This window comes from Alligator sinensis, unplaced genomic scaffold (assembly GCF_000455745.1).
Source record: "Alligator sinensis unplaced genomic scaffold, ASM45574v1 scaffold219_2, whole genome shotgun sequence".
NCBI classification, from domain to species: Eukaryota; Metazoa; Chordata; order Crocodylia; family Alligatoridae; genus Alligator; species Alligator sinensis.
The window spans coordinates 333,587-341,432 of record NW_005842822.1 but is presented as its reverse complement, the minus strand read 5'-3'; the positions used below and the strand labels follow the sequence as shown (position 1 = coordinate 341,432).

The window sequence follows — 7,846 nt, the reverse complement described above, 5'->3', positions numbered from 1 at the left end:
ACTTCATGGCTCATTGTAATCTACCTGATTCCTTCTAAACTGTTAATTCCACAGGTTTTAAGACCCTCTCTCCTTTTTAATGGTCTTGATGTTCCACTAATCAAAATAGCCTTTCTTCTGCAATTCTGTTAGCTGCTCCTGGCAATGTAGCTCCTGTTTCACAGCCCTCCAGACCATTTTTAACTCTAACTTAAAACATTAATTCAGGCATGGAAATAACTGTCAGTGAAGCACTGGAGGCACTGTTCAGATGCTCAAGAAGGCTAGATTTTGTCTTATGAATCTGAAAAAGATGTATGTTTAATTCTAATAACTACAGGACTAACTACAGGATTAATGAATCAATATCTTTGGAGTATTTTTGCCTAATTTGTTGTATTTGTATATATATCTGATATAGAAAATTAATGCACAGCCTAATAGAGATATACTTGTTTTTACTTCAATCTTAAACTGAATAATATAGCCCTTGGGTTTTTAGGAAAAAATATAGCCCTTGGGTTTTTAGGAAAGCTTCTAGTTTCCTTCTCATTGGAGAAAAATGTATTGTGTTATATGATACCCCACACCATCTGCAACTCCCTTTTCAGAATCTTACATCTGCCCATGTCTGTGGGTCCTGACTCTTTCATGATATATGGCAGATAGTGCAAGGTCCTGTTAAGCCAGGATGCTGAAGGTCCTCACACTCCCTGTAGGACACAGCATACTGGAAGTCCACAAGCACCTGTGAAAATGCCGCTCCAATGCTGTCAGTGCTGCAAATTCCTGTGCTCTTGCACAGTATTTATTGAGAAGGATGTTCCCACATATCACATGTTTAGATATCATGGGAACTCCTCCCAGGATATGTGCATCTGTCCATACACCCCCCCCAAACAGCAGAACAATTTTGGAAGAAGGACAGCGACTGTCTGTAAGAAGAGAGTGGGAGATGCTCTGGCTTTAATAGCTTTTTCATATACTAGGCTGGACAAGGGAGTACATGGATACAAAATGGTCCACGGGTAAGAGATTTATTTATAATGAGCTACTCGTTCAGCATTAGTTGGCAATGTATTTGCTATGTTAGTGAAAACTTTTTGGTTTGATTACAAAAAGCCAGAAGTAGTAGCAGGGTTTCCAGTATGTTGTGAGCAGCATAGATTATAAATGAGCTTTCTGATCTTCTGTTTTCATTAATTTATAGGTTTCAAAGCCAAAAGGGACCACTGGACTCTCCAATATAGCCTGCTGTATAACATGGGCCAGGGAATTTCATCCAGTTACTTCTGTATTGAGCCCCATAACTTAGGTTTGATAATAGTATTTCTTTCCGAAAGGCATCCAGTGTCGATCTGAAGATTTCAACAGCAGAACAATTCACTGTGAACTGGTATGATGGACCTGAGTGAAATTTTTGTCTTCAGTAGTGCTCATTCACATCTGTTTCTGAGCCTGGAGTCAGTAGAGGGGTGGTGGACTCTCTAGGGGACTGCATCCTGCTGTAATGTTTCTGTTTTCCACCAGACCTGAATAACAGCAACATTCTGCTATAGAAGGATAGCCCATTTATCATGTTACCCATTCCTTTGTAACTTTTGTGTTGTAGCGGTACCTCTGAGGTGCATACTGACATGATGAATCCTCATGTTCAAGGTGTACAACTAAGTGCTATTAAGTATGAAACATAAAATGATAGAGTCAGAATTGGAAGGGACCTCAAAGGTTACTTAACCAACCCCACAGCGCAAATACAGGATGTGCTAGTCTGTTTCAAAACTTTTACTGGAGGAGGTTCCATAGCTTCTCTATGTTGCTTGTATTACTGTACTTAGATAGGAAGTTCTTCCTGAGATTTAATCTGAATCTGCTCTTCCGTCATGTAAACCCATTGCCTTGTGGCCTGCCCTCTCTGGCAAGGCAGAACAATATTTCTCCAACATTTGGCAGCCTTTTAAATATTTGAAGACTGCTATCTAATATTTGAAGCCATGCAAATATTTGAAGACCGCCACCCTTAATCTCCTTTTCTCCTGACTAACCATATCTAGGTCTCTCCATCGTTCCTTACACAGCTTGCCTTCTAAAACCTTTGTCATCGTTGTTGCTTATCTCTGGATGCTTCAGGGTCTCTATCTCCTTCTTAAACTGTGGTGCTTAGAACTTGACACAATACTCTGGCTGAGGCCCAACTAGCACCAAGTACAGTGGTATTATTACCTCCCATGCTTTGCATATAATACTTTTGCTTTGCTATTTTTTTTGTAACAGCATCACACGGCCAACTCATGTTGATCTTGTGCTTCACCATAACCCCAGCTCTTTTGTGGGTATGCTACTGCTTAGCTAGTTATCCCCAATTTTGTACATTTGGGTTTGACTTTCTTTCTCTTGTGTGTCACACCTTACACTTGCCTTTGTTGAATTTCATCTAGTAATTGATAGCCCAGTTCTCCATTTTGGCAAGATTCCTTTGAACTTTAAATCTGTTCTCCAAAGTGTTGGCAACCTCCCACCCAGTTTTGTATCAATCTGTACCAAAGCCATTAATAAAAATGTTAAACATCACTGGGCCCAGAACAAATCCCTGTGGAATTCCACTTTGAGACTTCCTGCCTTTATAACACTGATTCATTCACAGTTACTCTTTGCTTATGGTTATTCAAGCATCAACATGTCTACTTCACAATAATTTTATCAAGCCCACATTTCTACAATTACTCATAAGGATTTGTTCTGGATCTTGATTCACATATTCACACTCTCTTTTCGTGTGATACTGTACCAAAAGACAAAAGTCTGTATGTTATGACCACTGCATTCCCCTCTGCATCTGTCAAGATGTTGGATGGTCATTCATTCATGCATTCCCCTCACCCACTTAACTAGTTATTCTGTCAAAGAACAAAATCAAGTTGGTTGGGTATGGTTTATCCATAATAAATTCATATAGGCTCCTAGTGATCATTCCTTTGTCTTTCAGGTCTTCACAGATGGACTGTGTTACAATTTGCTCTTGGAAGTTGGGCTGACTGGTTTATAAATGCATTGTCTTCTATGTGGCCCTTTTTAAAGATGAGCACTAGGTTAGCCTTTCTTCAGTCCTCTGGGACTTCACCTGCCATCCATCACTTTGTAAATATTATTGCCAGTAGCTCTGGGATTTTTACAGCAGTTTCTGCAGCATCCTGGGATAAATGTCACCAGTGCTTGCTAATTTAAATAGATTCAAATTTATCAAAAGTTCTTTATTTTTTATGATTTGAAGCCCTTTCCCTTCTTTGTTTATATTTATTTTGTTAGTTGTCTGATTGGAGGGGGGAGGATGCTTTGTTTTCTTTTTTAGAAGTAGTCAGGTGCCAGCTCTGCTTTTTTTGGATCTTCCATTAATAGCATACCCACACCATTGAACATTGGATTTACAGTTTCACTAGTCTTTCTTTTCTGTCTGACCTTCCTTGCCAGTTGCATCTCATTTTTCACCTTTGCTTTCCTGATTTTGTCCTTATATATTTTTGCTATATCCCTTGGTATACTTTCTTAGTGACTCACCCTGGGCCTTTTTCTCCTTCCACCTATTAGGATAAAACTGGTTAAAACAATCCCTTAGGAACTGCCATTCCTGATCTGGCCCAGGGTCCATGTGACAGGGACAAGCTATTTCAGAGGAAGTCTTATTAACTACATTATTGCATATTTCATACAATAACAGCATGGAAGTGAGCATTCTGGAGGAAGGACTGCATTTGGCTTTGAGAGAAGAGTGGAAGTGCTGTATTTTTCTCTAGAGATCTGGTTGTAATAGTCCAGGATATAGTCTGGGTTCATCAGATTTTGTGTGTCAATGCTAAAGTGGATTAGGGTGGTAACTGCTCCACATGTCACATACCATTTGCTATGTTCATAGATAACACACTCCCACTCTCTCCTACATGGTATACATGACAGAGTGTCAGTACAAAGAGGACAGGAAGGGCATGGCTGTGTATTTTCACATGCTACTTTTATTCCTTTTTCACAGATGGATGAAAGAACCCTGGATCTACCCAGCCACAGCCTTTTGGTTTATTTTTCCTTTTTGGTTGACATTTTACTGAGCATTTTATTATTTTAGATAAAAATCATCTTTAATTTCACACTGTGAGATTGTTCTTATTGCTCACTGAAAGGTTTTGCTCTGGATCTTGATTCACATATTCATACTCTCTTTATGTGCATGATGGAAATCAGTCCTCTGGACCTCTCTCTAACTGGGACCAAACAAATTCCTGTTTCAAAAAAATGGGTCTGGTGGGTAAATCATTTATTGTCACACATGTCTGCCATTGATCCCTAGTTAGGATGTCCTTTTGTGTTATAGAATATTTATTTTATTCTGCACCTTGTGTAGTAAATGGAAGACAGCATCTTGAACTACAGATATATCCATACAGCAAATCAGAAAAGGGATGAGCTGCTGATTGAATACTAATCATGAGCAAGGGATTTTATAGCTCTCCCACACCAACCTTCATTACTTTAAATACATAAAGCAGGTAGATTTAACAGTCACAAAGGTCTGATGGGAACTCAGAGATCCAGAGATGATGAAATAAGTAACTGTGGCTTCAAGGATGGTTTACCACAGTAAGTTTTATTTGGAGCTTCCTTTAAAGAGTACTGTGTTATCACAATTTCATCACCATTATCATCATATTTGATGCTTTTTTAAAGCTTCATTTCTGGTGTCATGCCATTTTATGACACTTTTTTTTTTCCAAATTTTCTTCCAATTTTTTTTCCCAAATTTTCATTAAAAAAAGGGAATTTTTGCTTCTGTGGATGTAGAGAAAACTCTGAAAATATAATTCTCTAGTGGCTCAAAAAAGGAAAGCAAGTAAAAAGAATGCAATATTTATAGGGTTTTTAAAAATATGATATTTCAAGCTTATGAATCTTATGAATTCCCATGGCCTGACCCATGTTTTTGAAAGCCTGGTTTTGGCAATACAGTATTATAGCTATTATGAAACATGGAAGATTCATGGCTAAAGGGCTTTTGAGAGAGGTAGTTAGAAGTGTTAGTCTGAAGCCAGTCAGAAGGCAGGGTAGATATGCACCTTTATAGATTAACTAAGTAAATATATATTTATTGATTTAGTTGATCTATAAAGGTGCATATCTACCCTGCCTTCTGACTGAATTCAGACTAAGGGACCATATATTAACTATAAATATATATATTAAAAGGATAGAGTAAGAGTTGGAAGGTTAAGAGTTGGGAATTAATACATAATATATATGCAGGATAGATATGCACCTTTATAGATTATATATATATATAGTTAATCTATAAAGGTGCATATCTATCCTGCATATATATCTATCTATATAGAGAGACATATATATACACATATATATATAGAGAGAGAGAGAGAGAAGTGTGTGTGTGTGTGTGTGTGTATGCACAAGATTTCATGAACTCAAGTTCACCACCAAATGCTGTGGGCTTTTGTACATAAGTATCAGTGATGCCTACATGTTGGACTCTTCATTGGCTGCCTTTTGTCCCCTGAGTGCACTAAAAGGTCTTACTACTGAATGGATTCATATTAAATTACTACAGGGTCACTCGACTTGAAAGAGACTTCCTAGAAATCTGAGGAAACAGGGCTGCAAGAGGCCTTGAGAGATCCTTGAATCCAAGGGCTGACAACCTATGGCCACTGGCAGGATCCAGCTCACCGAGTGATTTGATCTAGACCAGGGTTTCCCAAAGTTTTTATGCCGTAGCCTGGCAAACTGTGGTCTGGAAGTGGTTGTGGCCCAACAAACCATGGCCCAGCAGCCACAGCTGAACGCGGCCAGAATTTCTGGCCAGAAGACAGGTAAGGATACCCCCACCCCCTGGGTGGAGGGGTGGGCCAAACCCTGCACTGCTACAGACCCTGTAGAAGGAGCTGTGGCCTCTCTGCCTGGCTCTGGGGGGCCACAGTTTCCTGGTCCGTGGCCACTCCTGGTTCGGCAGCCGACCTGCACTGGGCTGCAGCTTGGAGATTGAGAACCCCTGATCTAGCCCATGAAGCCAGATGTCAGAAATGATTTGACAGTGGTTCAGCACTGGAGTGGAAGCAGGACTGCGGTGAGGGGCAGAATGGCAGGGGTGGGGGATCACAATGGCAGCTGGGTCAGAAGCAGAACCCTGTCCTTGGACTGGGCTCTGTTAAAGCAGCCTAATGCTCATAAATGGTTGCTGCGCCCTGATCTAGTCCATCCTCCTATTTCAAGGCAGGATCAACTATCCTAAGCCTTTCCTGACAGATGGTTCTCTGACATCTTTTCTCTTCCCATTCATTTGTGTTTCCCTTTACAAAAACTATAAATGAATGAACTGAAGCTACTGAGAGTCTCAAAAGCATTGGAGCGGCTGCTTCATTGAAGACCCACATGTGTGCAATGTGTTCTTATCAAAACAAATACCAGTGTGCATTTGAGGCATTTTGATGTGGAGCATAATTGCAAGGACTGGTTCTGCACATGAATGAGAGCTGGTTTGGAACTTTTTGACAAAATAGTTTTTCTTAAAAAAAGAAAAAAATATAATTCTTGAACCTAGAAACTTTTCATGGATAGAGGTCAGTTATGATGAATTTATTCTTTATTCGTTTTGAATTTTAGAAAATATTGACATGGCTGACAAGCTATGTTTTGATATGTCCTAAATGAAAAAAACATATCTTAGTTCAAAATGATTTTTTTGTTTCAAAATGTAATTAATTTAAAGTAAAAACCAAGAGAACAAAAGGCAAAATTAAAATGAAGCATCCAAGATATCAGAATGTTGTTCATAAACATTTCAAGATATCTACTTTTTATCCTAATTTTCAAAATCTCAAATATAATCTTGGGATAAGAAAACTGTTTTCTACCAAGATTGATTTAAACTTCCCCACAATTCCTAACTTTCCAGGTCCGTGTCTTCATCTTTCTGAACAAGCCTTAATACTCATCTGTTACCATTTCATTTTATCTGGGTGGATGGTTATCTTACAAACTGTATATGATGAGCTAAGTTATTTTTGTTTTGCTATGTTCAGAACCTCGTGAACTATGATCCCGTCAATAGGATTTGGTCATGGCTTATAGTTGCATTTTTTGACTGTCTAACGCCATCCATAATTCACAGTATATACAAGGGGAATGACTGTGGCTAGTGCCTGTATGACCTACACTACTCAGACACTGTAGGATGGTATGAATTGTAACATTATATCTGTCCCAGTTTATAAGGAGTCTTCAGTGTCCTCATATTAGTTTCTCCTCACTTTTGAGACCACTAAGTGGTTTCAGCGGAAAAAAATCCCACCTCCACACAGTCTGAAGGTTGCTGGTTCAGAGTTCTCAGACCCTTCTCTCTTGGCCAAAGAGTCAGCTGAGCCTATGATTCATTCTCCTATGTCCCTGTGGTGCTTTTTGGAATAAGGGCTGACTCTAGTGATTTCCTTACTTCCAGGAAAATAATTGTGCTGCCCCTCCACATGGTTTATTGCTCTGACCAGACAGATCAGAGATTAAGGGAGCTGCTGCTCCCTTAAAAGCTCTAGAAATGCTGCTCCTTCAATTCTGCCCTTCCAGGCAATTGTCTGGTTTGCCTAAAGCAAGGGCTGGCCCTGTTTGGCACCCTCCACTAAAACCAGACCTCCTCAGTAGTACAGGCCACTACTACTGTAAGCCACCTCTTTTGTCAATGCAGTCTGGTACCACCTCAAAGACAACCACTGGCTTCTTCTTTCGTATGACAAAAACGGTGTCCATATCTTTATCTTTGTGCGTTTTGGTGTTTTTGTTGATTCAGGAGTTCTTGGCTGTCAAAGATGTTACCAGG

General features: G+C 39.5%; 1 long non-coding RNA gene across 1 annotated transcript in view; it reads left to right on the top strand.

Moving 5' to 3' along the window:
* The window catches only part of LOC112547937, a 12,294-nt gene extending 7,887 nt beyond the window's left edge, over nt 1-4,407 (top strand). The window contains exon 5 of the long non-coding RNA XR_003091731.1: nt 1,190-4,407. This is a non-coding gene — a long non-coding RNA (uncharacterized LOC112547937). The remainder of the gene's footprint in view (nt 1-1,189) is intronic.
* The last annotated feature ends 3,439 nt before the right edge of the window (nt 4,408-7,846 follow it).